The sequence below is a fragment of the Scyliorhinus torazame genome, chromosome 13 (genome assembly GCF_047496885.1).
Source record: "Scyliorhinus torazame isolate Kashiwa2021f chromosome 13, sScyTor2.1, whole genome shotgun sequence".
In the NCBI taxonomy this organism is placed as follows: Eukaryota; Metazoa; Chordata; class Chondrichthyes; order Carcharhiniformes; family Scyliorhinidae; genus Scyliorhinus; species Scyliorhinus torazame.
This window is the reverse complement of record NC_092719.1, coordinates 129,419,668-129,438,869: the sequence shown is the minus strand read 5'-3', so window position 1 is coordinate 129,438,869 and position 19,202 is coordinate 129,419,668. Positions and strand designations below refer to the sequence as shown.

The window sequence follows — 19,202 nt, the reverse complement described above, 5'->3', positions numbered from 1 at the left end:
TATGTACATATTCATCAAAGATTAAGTCTAAAATATGGCACCGGTGTTTAATATATTTCTGAATTTCTATTGAGTTCTGACATTTTGAAATTTACTTTTGATCTCTTCTTAAAATTCCGTTCATGGAGAATGTTTTTCAGAGGAGGTAATGATCAGAATCTTGTTGCGATTTGGTCTGACAATTTCTACGGAAGTCAAAAGAAAGAAAGATTTCCGTGCTCTCCCGTGGTGCCAGAGAACTTCAGAATTACAAACCTGACACCCTTGTTGAAAAAAATTGTGTGGTGATGATCCTAGCAACTACAGGCCAGTCAGTTTAACTTTGGTGGGGAAACTTGCAGAAACAATAATTCAGGCCAAAATGAATAGTTACTTGAGACAATTATGGGCTAATTAAGGCAGGCAGCATGGGTTTCTTGAGGAAAAATTGTGTTCAACTCACCTTTTGAAGAAGTGACAGTGAGGATTTATGAGGGCGATACTGTTGTTGTGATATGCATGGCAGGTCCAAAAGGCATTTGATATAGTACCACACAACAGACTTGTGAGCAAGTTATAGCTCCTGGAGTAAAGTAACAACATGGATATAAAGTTGGCTGACAAGAAACAACAAGTTGTGATTAAGGGATATTTTTGGGGCTGGAGGAAGGTTTTCCAGGGGTCATTGTTGGAACCCCTGCATTTCCTGATAGATATTAGTGATCTAGACGGGGTGCAATTTCAAAATTTCAAGACCCGATGGGCATCCTTCTGAACTGAAGTTCTGTAATTGCATCAGTGCCCCCCCCAATGTGCTTTACAACCAGTTGATACATTTTTGAAGTATGTTCTCTGTTAAGTGTCACAAATATGGCAGGCAATTTGTGCACAGCAATGTCCCGAGATATATGACTGATTAATCCTTTTCTGTATTATTGGTGAAGAGAGAACTTATTAGCAGGACACGAGGAAGAATGATCCTGTACATTGCGAGGCCGTACAGGGCACCAGTTTAACATGTCACCTCAGTGCAGTGTAGACATACTGAAGTCTCGTGTGAGATTGGAATCCTCTTTTTGTTTTAAATTATCCTCGGTAGATGGGCGTGGTTGGCAAGGTCAGTATTAATTTCCATCCTTAATTGTCCTTGACAAGATGGTGATGAGTTGACCTCATGAATACAATGAGTGACTTGCTAAAATAAAAACAAAAATTGTTGGAAACTCTTAGGCTCTTCTGGCAGCATCAGCAGAGCGAGCAACAGAGTGATGTGTCAGGTCCTGACCATTGAGTCGCTTCCTTGGATATTTCAGCAGTCAGTTAAAAATGAAACACATCACTGTTGGTCTGCAGTTACACATAGTCCAGAGCGGGTAAGGATAGCTGTTTCCTTCCTTCTGGGACATTGGTGAATCAATGGCTTCTTACAACAATGTGGTGATTTCATTGTTATGGTAACCAGTGTTTTATTGCAGGTTTTATTAAATATTATTATTAATTCAATTAAATTCCCTGGTTTCTGTGCTGGGAGTTGAACAGATGACTCTATATAATTATGACGTGGAGATGCCGGCGTTGGACTGGGGTGAGCACAGTAAGAAGTCTTACAACACCAGGTTAAAGTACAACAGGTTTTTTCGAATCACTAGCTTTTGGAACACAGTTCACCTGAGGAAGGAGCTGTGCTCCGAAAGCTAATGATTCAAAACAAACCTGTTGGTCTATCTAATTAGCGCAGGCCTCTGGATCATTCATATTACATGATATTGGACCGGTTAATTCAAAAGAAACTGCTGCCAATGCCGATACCAATGAGAACCAAAAGCCTTCTGGCACCTTCTGTTTGGAATATACGATGGATGCACAAACTTGGGAACGCTACAGCATCTAGGTTCTAGTTTGGAACTTTTATTTTTCCCATGTTGCTTACAGTCACGAGTTGAGAACAAATCCAGCTGCCGCCCAATAATAATTTTCTAACTGCTAACCTGTCTTCATGTGCTGCTAATTATATAGGGACAAAGAGTTCTAATAGTCAGTATATATTTTACTCAATGCGTGACTGAAATTCAGTATGAAGGCTGTTCTGAGCTCATTTGCAGTTCAGTAGGTCAGTCATCTGGAGAGTTAAAATGTTATAAATGTGGTCTTTGATCGTGGTATCCAAGTTCAAGTTTACTTTGGTAACTTTAACCCATTGTTTTCCAAAATAAATTGCTGTCTTGTAAAGTAAGTAAAGTCACCAGAGTCTCAGGTGACGACAGGCTGCTTTCCCTTTTGAGGGGGAGAACTGACTGGTGGTGATTTAACCTGAGGATCACCATGCCTCAGGTGAGGGGCCACAGTTGAGAAGGCGGAGCAGATATGGGAATTGAACCCGCACTGTTGGCCTCATTCAACATCAATTGAGCCAAACCAGCGGGCTGCAGTAGTCCGGCACTAATTTCAACCGGAAACACCTTGCATTCTCTTGCACAATAATACAGGTAAATAAACTTTGTGTGTATTTACCAAACTAACATTCTAGCTCTATTCATTTGGCAAGGATATAAATAACTCTGATCACAAATACACGAGTGTTTGTTTTAATGAATGCAGGTAAAGTTCAAGTACGTGTGCAGAAACCATTCAAATATTAATGTTGAGAGCTACGATTCAATTTTAGATTCATTAATCAGAAATGCAAATGAGTGACTACATAAAAGAATACGCAGTGGACAGACCGATCCTATTCTGTCATAAGTTAAAAGATTTCTGTGCAAGGATGGCCATCTTTCATAGAAGATGGTGGGTAGAAACCTTGTGTGAGAAGCAAAGACCAGTGTGAGGAGCAAAGACCAGTTAAGTGCGCAGGATGGTTGCATACTGTTGGGGTCGAGAGTGGTCGTTCCTCTCCTGGTCTTTTGCAAGTAATAGAAGGAATTCATCAGGCTCATCCCGGTGCCTCAACTTGAATGAGAAGTCTAGCCAGGTCATATGTTTGTAGGCTAATATAGACCAGGAGTTGGAGAACAAAGTGAAATCCTGTTCTGCATGTCGATCTAATCAGACGATGGTGCCACCAGCACCATTACATCCTTGGGGACCTGATCGTCCTTGGTTCAGACTTCATGTGGATTTGGCCGGAACTTTCATGGGTCACATGGTTTTGGGCATCGTGGATGCACATTCTACCTGGTTAGAAGTATACATCATACGCAACATTACAGCTCTCACTACCACAGAGAAGCTATGCCAAATTTTTGCAACTCATGGGTTACGGGATTCTCCCGTTTTTGATAATGGTACAGCATTTATGAGCGAGTTTTTCCAAGAGTTTATGCAAAGGGACGGAATACATCATGTGCATGTCACGCCCTTTCATCCAGCTTCAAATGGTTTGGCAGAGTGAGCTGTTGAGACATTGAGGGAAGGATGAAAGAGGATGGCAGGCGATACTTTAGGGACCAAGCTCTTGAGGTTCTTATTTCAATGCCATATCACACCATAAACAACAATGGGGCTCTCACCAGCTGAATTATTGGTGGGTAACAGACTGAAGACTCACCTGGGTCTGATCATATGTCAAAGCAAAAGTGCGAAGGATATGAGAAAGGCGAAGGAGAGACATTATCAGGCTAAAGAGAGGCATTTTAATCCAAATGATTGTTTTTATATCAAGAATTTTGGCAGTAACCAGCTTTGACGACCTGGAGTTATTCTTAACCAAAGAGGTCCAGGACCATTGAAAGTGAAATTGAGCAATGGAAGAGTTGTTCGCAGGCACCAAGATCATATTCGCGTACCCCATGACTCAGCGACAGCAAAAGTTCCAGATAACACAATAGAATCAAATGCTGCTGTGGAAATTCAACAAGTGGTTCCAGTGCCAGGACTTCCAGTAAGCTCTAATTCAGGAGAGGGGCACTCATGCACAGATACTCAATCTAGTCATGTGGCCACAAGTTCAGTTGAACTAAATCCAGCATCACCAGAGTTGACCGGGTCAGCAGTGGTATTGCACAGATCTCAGAGTAGTCTCAAAGCTCCTGAAAGACTGATGTATAATTAGCATTCGTTTCATTGTATTTCTGTCTTTAAGCAGAATTAAAATTTCAAGTGGGGGAGAAGTGTTATTGTGTTATTATTCTGCATCATTTATTTATGTCCATTGCTGTTGTCATCAGTAAGTGCGGTAACATCAATAGTTGTTGTTACCTGTGTATATTCGTATTTAACTGCTGTTAGTTTTTATTCTGTTCAGTTACTGTTATTTCGATGTTTAGCTAGTTGCTCCCATTTGTGAGTCCACACTTTATTTTATACTTCATTTATTATATGTTAAAAAAGATTCCCCTTATTTATTAACTTATAATGAGTTTCCGACTCCCTTTTTGTAGTCAAGTTACCAGTTTCAATAGATCAAGAATGTTTCCCCTGGTGGAGAAGGTCATCACTAGAGGCCATCAATGTAAAACAATCACCAAGAAATCCAAAAGGGAATTTAGAAGAAACTTCTTTACCCACAGGGGGTTGAGAATGTGGAGCTCTCAACTACAGGGGCGAAGTGGAAGTGAATAGTATAGATGCATTTAAGGGGAAAATGAACATAAATGAGGGAGAAGAAATAGATGGCATTAGTGGTAGATTTAGATATGGAAAGGTACCAGGAGAAGGCTCGAGTGGAACGTGGACAGGAAGGACCGAACAGCCCTATCTCTGATTGAATCATTTGCTCACTGGATTATCATAGGCAGATGAAACTTTGGCTGAATTCCACTTCTCCCAATTTCAGTCATGGGTGTACGGTGTTGGAATTGAGCCTGAGCCTTTCAGGTTTGTCTGGTTAAGTAACACCTTTTCCACTGAACCACTGAAAAACTATAATTTCTAGGTTTACTTTGCATTTCTCTTGGAACATTCTCCATGTATATATTTTGTTCAGAAGAGTGCATCCTCAGTTTAACATCACATATCAACTTTTGGATGTTTACAAGAGAAACCCACCTGCCCCCTCATGTGGATATAAGGGATCTTCAGACACTATTTTATCAGAGATGTGCCTTTGCTGCCCTGGCCAATAGAACATAGAACATTAAAGCACAGTACAGGCCCTTCGGCCCTCTGTTGCGCCGACCTGTGAAACCACTCTAAAGTCCATCTACACTATTCCCTTATCGTCTATATGTCGATCCAATGACCATTTGAATGCCCGTAGTGTTGGCGAGTCCACTACTGTTGCAGGCAGGGCATTTCATGCCCTTACTACGCTCTGAGTAAAGAAGCTACCTCTTGACATCTCTCCTATATCTATCTCTCCTCAATTTAAAGCTATGTCCCCTCGTGCTAGACATCACCATCCGAGTTAAAAGGCTCTCACTGTCCACCCTATCTAATCCTCTGATCACCTTGTATGCCACAATTAAGTCATCTCTTAACCTTCTCTCAAACGAAAAGAGCCTCAAATCCCTCAGCCTTCCCTCATAAGATCTTCCCTCCATACCAGGCAACATTCTGGTAAATCTCCTCTGCACCCTTTCCAATGCTTCCACATCCTTCCTATAATGCGGCGACGAGAATTGCAGGCAATACTCCAAATGCGGCCGCAGCAGAGTTTGTACAGCTGCAACACGACCTCATGGCTCCGAAACTCAATCCCTCTACTAATAAAAGCTAACACACCGTACGCCTTCTTAACAACCCTCTCAACCTGGGTGGCAACTTTCAGGGATCTATGTACATGGACACCGAGATCTCTCTGCTCATCCACACTGCCAAGAATCTTACCATTAGCCCAGTCCTCTGTCTTCCTGTTATTCCTTCCAAAATGAATCACCTCACACTTTTCTACATGGAACTCCATTTGCCACCTCTCAGCCCAGCGCTGCAGCTTATCTATGTCCCTCTGTAACTTGTAACATCCTTCCGCACTGTACACAACTGCACCGACTAGAGTCATCTGCAAATTTACTCACCCATCCTTCTACGCCCTCCTCCAGGTCATTTATAAAAATGACAAACAGCAGTGGCCCCAAAACAGATCCTTGTGGTACACCACTAGTAACTGGACTCCAGTCTGGACATTTCCCATCAACTACCACACTTTGTCTTCTTCCAGCTAGCCAATTTCTGATCCAAACTGCTAAATCACCCTGAATCCCATGCTTCCGTATTTTCTGCAGTAGCCTACCGTGGGGAACCTTATCAAACGTTTTACTGAAATCCATATACACCACATCAACTGCTTTACCCTCATCCACCTAAGGTTTGGTCACCTTCTCAAAGAACTCAATAATGTTTGTGAGGCACGAACTACCCTTCACAAAATCGTGTTGACTATCTCTAATCAAATTATTCCTTTCCAGATGATTTTACATCCTATCTCTTATAAACCTTTCCAAGAATTTGCCCATAACAGAAGTAAGGATCATTGGTCTATAGTTACCGGGGTTGTCTCTACTCCACTTTGAACAAGGGTACAACATTTGCTATCCTCCAGTCTTCTGGCACTATTCCTGTAGACAAAGATGACTTAAAGATCAAAGCCAAAGGCTCAGCAATCTCCTCTCTAGCTTCCCAAAGAATCCTAGGATAAATCCCATCTGGCCCAGGGGACTTATCTATTTTCACACTTTCCAGAATTGCTAACACCTCCTTATGAACCTCAAACCCTTCTAGTCTAGTAGCCTGAATCTCTGTATTCTCCTCGACAACGTTGTCTTTTTCCTGTGTGAATACTGACGAAAAATATTCATTTAGCACCTGTCCGATCTCCTCGGACTCCACGCACAACTTCCCACTACTGTCCTTGACTGGCCCTACTCTTACCCTAGTCATTCTTTTATTCCTGACACATCTATAGAAAGCTTTAGGGTTATCCTTGACCCTACCTGCCAAAGACTTCTCGTGTCCCCTTCTGGCTCTTCTTAGCTCTCTCTTTAGGTCCTTCCTAGCTAACTTGTAACTCTCGAGCGCCCTAACTGAACCTTCATGTCTCATCTTTACATAAGCCTCCTTCTTCCTCTTGACAAGTGTTTCGACTGCTTTAGTAAACCACGGTTCCCTTGCTCGACCACTTCCTCTCTGGCTGACAGGCACATACTTATCAAGAACACGCAGTAGCTGTTCCTTGAACAAGCTCCACATTTTCGTTGTGCCCATCCCCTGCAGTTTTCCCCTTCATCCGATGCATCCTAAGTCTTGCCTCATTGCATCATAATTGCCTTTCCCCCAGATATAACTCTTGCCCTGCGGTATATACCTATCCCTTTCCATCACTAAAGTAAACGTAATCGAATTGTGATCATTATCACCAAAGTGCTCACCTACCTCCACATCTAACACCTGTCCTGGTTCATTACCCAGTACCAAATCCAATATGGTCTCTCCTCTCGTTGGCCTATCTACATACTGTGTCAGGAAACCCTCCTGCACCCATTGGACAAAAACGGACCCATTTAAAGTACTCTAACTATAGCATTTTCAGTCAATATTTGGGAAGTTAAAGTCCCCCATAACAACTACCCTGTTGCTTTCGCTCCTAACCACAATCATTTTTGCAATCCTTTCCTCTACATCTCTCGAACTTTTCAGAGGCCGATAGAAAACCCCTAATAGGGTGACCTCTCCTTTCCTGTTTCTAACCTCAGCCCATACTTCCTCAGTAGACGAGTCCTCATCAAATGTCCTTTCTGCCACCGTAATACTGTCCTTGACTAACAATGCCAACCCTCTCCCTCATTTATCACCTTCCCTGAGCTTACTGAAATATCTAAACCCTGGCACCTGCAACAACCATTCCTGTCCCTGCTGGAGTCCCAGGTACCAACCCATGCCGCATGTTCACCCACCTTATTCCGAATGCTCCTGGCTTTGAAGAAGACACCCCTTAAACCACCTTCCTGCCTGCCGGTACACTCCTGCAACTTTGAAACCTTACTCATGACCTCACTACTCTTAACCTCCTGTATTCTGGAGCTACAATTCAGGTTCCCAATCCCCTGCTGAATTAGTTTAAACCCTCCCGAAGAGCATTAGCAAATTTCCCCCACAGGATATTGGTACCCCTCTGGCCCGGGTGTAGACCATCCCATTTGTAGAGGTCCCACCGACCCCAGAATGAGCCCCAATTATCCAGAAAACTGAAACCCTCCCTCCTGCACCATCCCTGTAGCTATGTGTTCAACTCCTCTCTCTCCCTCTTCCTCGTCTCGCTAGCACGTGGCACGGGTAACAACCCAGAGATAATAACTGTTTGTCCTAGATCTAAGTTTCCACCTAGCTCCCTGAATTCCTGCCTTACATCCCTATCCCTTTTCCTACCTATGTCGTTGGTATCTATGTGGACCACGACTTGGGGCTGCTCCCCCTCCCCCTTAAGGATCCCGAAAACACGATCCGAGACATCACGGACCTTGGCACCTGGGAGGCAACACACCAACCGCGAGTCTCTCTCGTTCCCACAAAATCTCCAATCTATCCCCCTAACTATGGATTCTCCAATGACTAATGCTCTACTCCTCTGCCCCCTTCCCTTCTGAGCAACAGGGACAGAGTCTGTGCCAGAGACCTGTACCCCATGGCTTACCCCTGGTAAGTCCCCCCCCCCCCCCCCAACAGTATCCAAAGCAGTATACTTGTTACTAAGGGCAACGACCACAGGGGTTCCCTGAACTGACTGCTTCCTTCCAGCCCCTCTCACCGTCACCCATCTATCTTTATTCTTCGGAGTAACTACATCCCTGAAGCTTCTATCTATAACCACCTCTGCCTCCCGAATGATCCAACGTTCCTCCAGCTCCAGTTCCCTAATGCGGTTTCTGAGGAGCTGGTGATGGGTGCACTTCCCACAGATGAAATCAGCAGGGACACTGACAGCGTCCCTCACCTCAAACATTCTGCAGGAGGAACATTGCACTCCCTTCCCTGCCATCCCGTCTAGATTTAAAAAAAAGAAAAAAGAGCTTACCTGTTATTCACTCCACCCCTTAGGTTAAAGGAGGTGGAAGGGTGGGGGACACTACAAGTGTACTGTCTAGGGTTTAGAAACTGCCCAACTTAAATACAGGTAAAAATAAAACACTTAACAAGCAACCACTGCGCCCCACACAAAAAAAGCAATCGGCTGTTATGGGCCTGCGCAAACAATTTCAATCTTTACGACTTACCCAGCAGTTACTCTGTCCTCACTCCGACTGGATACAGCTCGAAACTCCCTACAATAAGGTTTATAAAAATTGACTCCCCTTCTCAGCAAGCACTCACTCAGCAACCACTGTGCCCCGCACGATAACACTTCAAGGAAAGGAAAAACAACTTCCCAGTCATCAGTCAATCACTTACCTGCAGGCTGTGACATCACGGTTGAACTTCTTTATACTTCTACATGCCCTCGAGCCTTCCACTCGGCTGGGATCCTTACAGCAGTTGGTTTTTTTTTTGGTTAGAGGAGGGGGTAGGGAGGGAAACACTGATAAAGTGTTTCGGGTTTAAGTGTCATTTGACAACAGATCCTCCACAAACCACCTTCATGTCACGGTGACCACAGTGCAGGTATGCAAATTTCCCCCGCAAAAGCCAATCAGCAGCTCCGCTCCACTGCCCTCTGCCGGATGCTTGCCTTCACTTGAACAGCTAGGGTCTCTTGCACAGGTACACCTCCAAGTTACGGTGACCACAATGTATGCATGCAGATTTCCCCCGCAACAGCCAATCAGCAGCTCCACTCTACTGCCCTCTGCTGGATATTTATCCGTTGATCCATGTGACCAAGAACAGACCAACTGTTGTTTCTGGGACCTCACCGTGCACAAATCGGCAAGTTTCATCCATTACACTAGTGGTTACACTTCAGAAGTGCACATTTGGCGTTGAAGTATTTTTGGGCATCTTGGGGACATGAAGGATTGTATATAAATGAGTTTTCTCTTTCTTTCCATAACTCTGAATTCTTGGCTAACTGTTAATTGTGTTGATTGACTGCCGACCATGTGATTTAGTGCAAGGTTATTTTCCTTCGAACAAAGAAGGCTATGGGGTGACTTAATCGAGGTGTCCAAAATTGAGAGGAAGAGATAAGAGTGGATAAGATAAAATTGTTTCCCTAGATGTAGAATTCTAGAACCAGGGGACTTAGAGTCAAGATAAGTGTTAGAAGGTGTAGAGGGGACATGAGGAAGAACATTTTTTCGCAGAGGGTAGTGGGAGCCTGGAATTTGCTGCCCGGGTTGGTAGTACCTGGATCTGTAGCATAAGTGCTGGAGGATACCGGGGCTATGGACTGGGTGCAGGAAGGTGGGATTAGAAAGGGCACCTGGGTGTCCTCGTGATGGCCTGGACACGATGGGCTGAATGGCCTCCTCCTGTGCTCCTTTCTACGATTCTGTGAACTTTCCAGTTTTGGCTTTATTATTATCACAAATCTTAATAAACAAACCACCTTCCAATGATGAATAGGCTGACATAAAATTGCAGTTGCAGAAACTATGAGAAAGCGAACTTCAAACAAGATAAAGTTTGTCTCTAGTACTGGGCAGCAGGAGTATCCAGTGAGTGGTACATTGAAAATAAATTTGTTCTTTTATTGGACTAAGCTTATGAGAAATGGTCTATTTTGCCAAATTTATACACCTTTCAAGAGCTGGACATTTTAGGGTTCAGACTCGTCCTTTTGCTCAGTAGTATTTCTCAAGTGCCAAGCTTTCTAGTATAGCTGAGATCGTAGATTGACTGCAATTTTGTAACAAATTGTTGGATGGTGCGTGTGAAATATATTGTCTCTCGTTCATCATAATGTTATTGTCAGCTTGCCTCCACTAAAATTGCATCCAAGCATTGCTCTTCCATCAACTAACACTGATTGGCATATCAGATATCCATGAAATAAGCATCAAGTCTCGGTGTACAGACCAATCTTAAAAGTTCCCTATTCCAAACTCAGAAGTTCAGACCCTGACCCAATTGTATTCCTATTTGACCCTTGGGATCGGTGGAAGACCAGCCTGGTGTGTAGCAGTCAGTCCCATATAATCATTACCCAGAGGGCTCATTCCTTATATCCAGTCGACATTGTTGGCTGTCCACAGGTGTGGCCACAGTGACACTATTTTAACCAAATGCACTACCTTGAGTAGGAAACACCTCCATTAGCTTTAGCACTATGCGGGTACTATACTTTGTGTAGATTTACTTCACAACCATTCATTGCCATTCAGTAACTAAAGGAAGGCAGACACTCCATTAAAAATTGTTCTCTCATTCTGATTGTCTCTTGCCAATAACTGCATACATACAAAAGGTTGAGGTGCTTTTGAGTATTGACCAACACCAGCCCCTATTTTTTTTATTTTTTATAAAGAAATCTAATGAGTGCAGCCCTTTTTATGAAAAAAAAAAATCTAATGAGTGCAGCAAAATCTAATGAGGTCAGACCTGAATTCCTGCATCGCTCTGTATGGTTAGTCATGAAAGTATTGGACAAGACTGCTGTACGTGATGAGAAATGGCATACCCATTGGTGGTCTTGTGCCTATACTCGTGCAAGCCAAACCATTTGATGGATGCAAGTTTGTTCTGTGCACAAATATTCTGGTGCAAATGATTTCACAAATTTGATACACCTCTCCAAATCAAACCAGCAGTTAGTGAGCGTTTGGAGTGATTTTTTTTTTAAAAACTGCTGAAGGAGCTTTGCCATGCTAGAGATTTGCAGACTCTGCTTATTCTCTAATTTGAGAAATCCCAATTCAATACATTGAATCACTTGTACAACAAATCACATGTTTTATCAGAGCTTGGTTGCAGTTCTGGATCCAAGAAACACATGCTTCATTTTGCAAAACTCATCCCTTGACAGTGCTGTATACATTGAGTGGAAATCGAAGCAAGAATTTGTTTTGTTCCATCACCCATCATTATCGTTTATCTATTTCCCAATCAATTGCATATCGGACCGATATCGGAATGTTTGTATACTGAATAACCTGAGTTTAAATGTTTTCCAGTCACAGACAGTGCTCGCAATCAGACAATCTGGCCCCGTTTCCAGGAGACCTGAATAATGAATCCTTGCTCAAAAATGCGCACACAGTGCAACAGAGAGAACACACATCCCCAATACTTAGAATGAGGTGCCCTCCCCAAATACCATATTCAACAAACTATCAATCAATAACCAAGCTACTTGAAAATGTACAGGTTTAACAATACATTCAATATCTCGGTGCATGATTTTGTTCATTGTACGTGCAGATATCTTCTGATTAAAATTGATGCATAACTGCATGTCGGCAAAGTTTTTCTTTATTGTGTGATGCACGATCAATTGCACAGACGCGAGTTGAATACAACTGAGGCCTTATTACACTAAGATGTGTGGCCTCCTACAGCAGCTGGCGAAATGGCTGCTTTATAGGGAGCACACATATTTATACTCCGCCTGCTGGGCAGAGCCAGCAGGCAGGGACTACCCCTGTACCTGTAGTACAGGGCCTTACCACACATCTCCTAATATATACAACAGTGGTGATTACCACATTCACCCCCTGTTAAAATTGAGTCCGACGGGGGTGGTGGAGAACTGTATACAGAGCAAGTTTAATATACAGAAGCGAGGAAAAAAAATTCTTTCTGAAATCCAGTACAAGGTGGTTTGATAGTCCCGAACCAATTATAGATTTAGCCTGTTTGGGGCCTTGATGTGGCGTTGGGAGCGACGCAGTGGTGGTGGCGATTCCGGTGTTGGCTCGGTCCTCGGTGACTCCGGGAGTGTGCCAAAATCCTCGTCATTCTCTGGCGTGGGCAGGGGGAGGACGGATGGTCCTGGGGGGGTTGCTGCTGGGTGTGCCGGGGGATGTGGAGCCGGGCCAGAGGGGTGTGTGTGGAACCTGCTGGTGCCAGGTCCCTGAGGGAGACGGTATCCTGGCGGCCGTCAGGGTACGCTACGTAGGCATACTGGGGGATAGTGTGGAGTAACTGCACCCTTTCAACCAACGGGTCCGCCTTGTGGAGTCGGACGTGCCTACGGAGGAGTATGGGTCCTAGCTAAGAGCCAAATCGGGAGCGACACCCCGGATGTAGACTTCCTGGGGAAGGCAAAGAGACATTCATGGGGTGTGTTGTTAGTGGCGGTGCATAGTAGCGACCGAATGGAGTGCAGTGCATCGAGGAGGACTTCCTGCCAGCGGGTGGCCGGGAGATTTCTGAACCGTAGGGCCAGTTGAACGGCCCTCCAGACCGTCCCGTTCTCCCTCTCCACGTGCCCGTTTCCTCAGGGGTTATAGCTGGTCGTCCTGTTGGAGGCGATACCCCTGCTGAGCAGGAACTGACGCAGCTCATCACTCATGAATGAGGATCCCCTGTCACTGTGGATGTAGGCGGGGAAGCCGAACAGAGCGAAGATTGTGTTGAGGGCTTTGATGACGGTGGCAGACGTCATGTCGGGGCATGGGATGGCGAAGGGAAATCTGGAGTATTCATCGACCACACTGAGGAAATACGTGTTATGGTCGGTGGAGGGGAGGGGCCCTTTGAAATCCACACTGAGGCGTTCAAAGGGGCGGGAGGCCTTCAGGCGCTGGTAGAAGTGTGGTTTGCACTCCGCACAGACCTGGTAGTCCCTGGTGATAGCCCTGACTTCCTCGACAGAGTAGGACAGATTGCATGCCTTTATGAAATGGTACAACCGTGTGACTCCCGGATGACAAAGGTTGTCGTGCAGGGTCCGGAGTCGGTCGACTTGTGCGTTGGCACATGTACCTCAGGATAGGGCATCTGGGGGCTCGTTGAGCTTGCCGGGATGATACAAAATCTTGTAGGTGGAGAGCTCGATCCTCCACCTCAAGATTTTATCATTTTTGATCTTACCCCGCTGTGTGTTATTGCACATGAATGGTCAGGGAGGAGAGTAAATCTCCTGCCGGCCAGGTAATGCCTCCAATGCCGCACCACTTCAACCATGGCTTGGGCCTCTTTTTCGACGGAGAAGTGCCGAATTTCGGAGGCATGAAGGGTTCATGAAAAGAATGCCATGGGCCTGCCTGCCTGATTGAGCGTGGCGGCTCGGGCGACGTCTGATGCGTCACTTTCCACTTGAAAGGGCAGCGTCTCATCTACTGCGTGCCTTGGCGATATCGTCTCTAATACGGTTGAAGGCATGTTGAGCCTCGGGCGTCAGGGGGAAAAGGGTGGACTGGATGAGTGGGCGCGCCTTGTCCGCATAGTTTGGGACCCACTGGGCGTAGTAATGAAAAGAACCCCAGGCAGCGTTTGAGGACCTTGGAGCAGTGGGGAAGGGATAGCTCCATGAGGGGGCGCATGCGGTCGGGATCGGGCCCCAGAATTCCGTTCTGGACCCCAGAGCCCTTGTTATAGGTGAGGTTTAGGAGAGTGGCAGTGTGGAGAAATTTGGCTAGTTTGGCCAAATTTGTGGTCCTGCTGATCGTGGCCGCAGATGGTGACATTGTCTAGGTATGCATGTATGAAGGTGGCCCGCAACCCGTACCGGTCGACCATTCGGTCCATCTCCCTTTGGAAGACCGGGACCCCGTTGGTGATGCCGAAGGGAACAGTGAGAAAATGGTAGAGGCGGCCATCTGCCTCAAAGGCAGTGTATGGGTGGTCTGCCTTACGGATGGGGAGCTGGTGGTAGGCAGATTTGAGGTCTACAGTTGAGAAGACCCGGTACTGTGCAATCTGATTGACCATATCAGATATGCGTGGGAGGGGGTATGCGTTGAGCTGCGTGTACCTATTGATGGTCTGGCTGTAGTCCACGACCATTCTGTGTTTCTCCCCAGTTTTCACCACTACCACTTGGGCTCTCCAGGTACTTTTGCTGGTCTCGATGATGCCTTCCCGAAGCAGCCGCTGGACCTCGGACCTGATGAAGGTCCTGTCCTGGGTGCTGTACCATCTGCTCGTGGTGGCGCCGGGTTTGCAATCCGGGGTTAGGTTTGCGAATAGGGAAGGTGGGTCGACCTTTAGGGTCGCGAGGCCGCACACAGTAAGGGGTGATAGGGGCCCGCCGAATTTCAAGGTTAGGCTCTGGAGGTTACACTGGAAGTCCAGGCCGGGTAGCAGAGGTTGGGGAGGACGTAGAGGCAGAAGCTGCTGAATTCTACTCCCTGGAGCGTGAGTGTGACTATACAATACCCCTGGATCGCCATGGAGTGTGATCCGGAGGCCAGGGAGATTATTTGATTGGCTGGGTGTACCGCAAGGGAGCAGAGCCTTACCATATCTGGATGTATGAAGCTTTTGGTGCTCCCGGAATCCATCAGGCACGAGGTCTCGTGCCCATCGATCTTCATGCTTGTCGAGGCAGTGGCTATATTGTGCGGGCGAGACTGGTCGATCGTGACCGAGGGGAGTCGTGGCTGGTCGTCGCTGGTGTTGAAGTATGGGGTGCCCGGGAGGCACGGGTCCTGGAACAATGGTGGCGCCCATGTGCTGTGGGGAAGACAAAATGGCGGTGCCTGATGATCTTGGGGTGGACAAGATGGCGGGTCCCATGGGCTGCACGTGGCGGGGTTTGAAAAAGATGGCGGCGCCCATGGGCCACATGTGGTCCGAGAAGGGGAAGATGGCGGCGCCCACTGGCCGCGCGTGGTCTGAGGGGGGAGAAGATGGCAGCGCCCACTGGCCGCGCGTGGTCTGAGGGGGTAAAGGTGGCGGCGCCCATTGTCCGTACGCGACAGGGGGTCGGGGCAATAGCGGCGACTGAGCGGGCCTTGCACACCGCAGAGAAGTGCCCCTTCTTGCCGCAGGCCTTGCAAAGGGCAGTGCGGGCCGGGCAGCGTTGGCGGGGGTGTTTCTGTTGCCCGCAGAAGTAACATCGGGGGCCCCTGTGGTTGGCTGGCTGGCACGTGGCACAGGTGTATTGGATGGGTGAGGCCCCCGGTAGGGCGGTCATCTGCGGAGTCCACGATGTGTTGGAGTGGTGGGCCGTGCGGCTGGAGGTGTAGGCCTGAATATTGTGCGAGGCGACCGTCATCGATAGCGCCAGTTTTTTTTTTTTTTTGCTGCGAGGTCAATAGCCCCCTCTAAAAGCCGTTGGCGCATGAGGCCTGACCCTATCAATGATCAATTATGAAGGTAGGCTAGCCAGTAACATTAGGAATGATAGTAAAAGTTTCTTTTAATACATTAAAAACAAACGGGAGGCAAAAGTAGACATTGGGCCGCGCCAAAATGACGCTGGTAATCTAGTGATGGGAGACTAGGAAATAGCTGAGGCACTAAATAAGTGCTTTGCGTCAGTCTTCACAGTAGAAGGTAGATGAGCTTGTGGCCCAGATTGTGACTGGCAGGTATGATGTGGTCGGCATCACAGAGACATGGTTGCAGGGGGTTCAGGACTGGCATTTAAACATCCAGGGATTCACAACCTATCGAAAAGACAGAGAGGTGGGCAGAGGGGGCGGGGTTGCCTTCTTAATTAGGAATGAAATTAAATCAATAGCACTAAACGACATAGGGTCAGATGATGTGGAGTCTGTGTGGGTAGAGTTGAGGAACCACAAAGGCAAAAAAACCAGAATGGGAGTTATGTACAGGCCTCCTAACAGTGGTCAGGACCGGGGGCACAAAATGCACCACGAAATAGAAAGTGCATGTCAGAAAGGCAAGGTCACAGTGATCATGGGGGCTTCAATATGCAGGTGGACTGGGTAAATAATGCTGCCAGTGGACCCAAGGAAAGGGAATTCATTGAATGTTTACAGGAGGGCTTTTTGGAACAGCTAGTGATGGAGCCCACGAGGGGACAGGCCATTCTGGACTTAGTGTTATGTAATGAGCCAGACTTGATTAAAGATCTTCAAGTAAGGGAACACTTAGGAGGCAGTGATCATAATAGGGTAGAATTCAATCTCCAATTTGAAAGAAAGAAGGGAGAATCAGATGTAAAGGTGTTCCAGTTAAATAAAGGTAACTACAGGGGCGTGAGGGAGGAACTGACGAAAATCGACTGGGAGCAGAGCCTAGTGGGAAAGACAGTAGAACAGCAATGGCAGGAGTTTCTGGGAGTAATTGAGGACACAGTACAGAGGTTCATCCCAAAGAAAAGAAAGGTTATCAGAGGGGGGATTAGGCAGCCATGGCTGACAAAGGAAGTTAGGGAATGCATCAAAGCAAAAGAGAAAGCCTATAATGTGGCAAAGAGTAGTGGGAAGTCAGAAGATTGGGAAGGCTACAAAAACAAACAGAGGATAACAAAGAGGGAAATAAGGAAAGAGAGGATAAATTATGAAGGTCGGCTAGCCAGTAACATTAGGAATGATAGTAAAAGTTTCTTTAAATACATTAAAAACAAACGAGAGGCAAAAGTAGACATTGGGCCGCTCCAAAATGACGCTGGTAATCTAGTGATGGGAGACAAGGAAATAGCTGAGGAACTAAATAAGTACTTTGCGTCAGTCTTCACAGTACAAGACATGAGTAATATCCCAACAATTCCGGAGAGTTAGGGGGCAGAGTTGAATATGGTAGCCATCACAAAGGAGAAAGTGCTAGAGAAACTAAGAGGTCTAAAAATTGATAAATCTCCAGGCCCAGATGGGCTACATCCTCTAGTTCTAAAGGAGATAGCTGAAGAAATAGTGGAGGCGTTAGTTATGATCTTTCAAAAGTCACTGGAGTCAGGGAAAGTCCCAGAGGAATGGAAAATCGCTGTTGTAACCCCCCTGTTCAAGAAGGGAACAAGGAAAAAGATGGGAAATTATAGGCCAATTAGCCTAACCTCGGTTGTTGGCAAGATTCTAGAATCCATTGTTAAGGATGAGATTTCTAAATTCTTGGAAGTGCAGAGTCGGATTAGGACAAGTCAGCATGGATTTAGTAAGGGGAGGTCGTGCCTGACAAACCTGTTGGAGTTCTTTGAAGAGATAACAAATAGGTTAGACCAAGGAGAGCCAATGGATGTTATCTATCTTGACTTCCAAAAGGCCTTTGATAAGGTGCCTCACGGGAGACTGCTGAGTAAAGTAAGGGCCCATGGTATTCGAGGCAAGGTACTAACATGGATTGACGATTGGCTGTCAGGCAGAAGGCAGAGAGTTGGGATAAAAGGTTCTTTTTCGGAATGGCAACCGGTGACGAGTGGTGTTCCGCAGGGTTCAGTGTTGGGGCCACAGCTGTTCTCTTTCTATATTAACAATCTGGATGACGGGACTGGGGGCATTCTGGCTAAGTTTGCCGATGATACAAAGATAGGTGGAGGGGCAGGTAGTATGGAGGAGGTGGGGAGGCTGCAGAAAGATTTAGACAGTTGAGGAGAGTGGTCCAAGAAATGGCTGATGAAATTCAACGTGGGCAAGTGCGAGGTCTTGCACTTTGGAAAAAAGAATAGAGGCGTGGTCTATTTTCTAAACGGTGACAAAATTCATAATGCTGAAGTGCAAAGGGACTTGGGAGTCCTAGTCCAGGATTCTCTAAAGGTAAACTTGCAGGTTGAGTCCGTAATTAAGAAAGCAAATGCAATGTTGTCATTTATCTCAAGAGGCTTGGAATATAAAAGCAGGGGTGTACTTCTGAAGCTTTATAAAGCATTACTTAGGCCCCATTTAGAATACTGTGAGCAATTTTGGGCCCCACACCTCAGGAAGGACATACTGGCACTGGAGTGGGTCCAGCGGAGATTTACACGGATGATCCCTGGAGTGGTAGGCCTGACATACGATGAACGCCTGAGGATCCTGGGATTATATTCATTGGAGTTTAGGAGGTTGAGGGGAGATCTAATAGAAACTTACAAGATAATGAATGGCTTAGATAGGGTGGACATAGGGAAGTTGTTTCCATTAGCAGGGGAGACTAGGACCCGGGGGCACAGCCTTAGAATAAAAGGGAGTCACTTTAGAACAGAGATGAGGAGAAATTTCTTCAGCCAGAGAGTGGTGGGTCTGTGGAATTCATTGCCACAGAGGGCGGTGGAGGCCGGGACGTTGAGTGTCTTTAAGACAGAAGTTGATAAATTCTTGATTTCTCGAGGAATTAAGGGCTATGGAGGGAGAGCGGGTAAATGGAATTGAAATCAGCCATGATTGAATGGTGGAGTGGACTAGATGGGCCGAATGGCCTTACTTCCGCTCCTATGTCTTATGGTCTTATCCCCGTAAGGAAGGCGTCCTGCATGAGGAGGTTCGAATGTTCCGTGGGCCTGTCAGTCACAGTCTCTGGCCAGGGGAATTAAAGCACGCCAGAAATCTTCTACGGACTCACCAGGGTGTTGACTGTGAATAGAGAGT

General features: G+C 46.2%; 1 protein-coding gene across 5 annotated transcripts in view; it reads left to right on the top strand.

Annotated features, from left to right (window-relative positions):
* itpr1b (inositol 1,4,5-trisphosphate receptor, type 1b) overlaps window positions 1-19,202 on the top strand; it is a 731,378-nt gene that overhangs the window by 249,595 nt on the left and 462,581 nt on the right. The gene's annotated exons all lie outside the window — the stretch shown is intronic.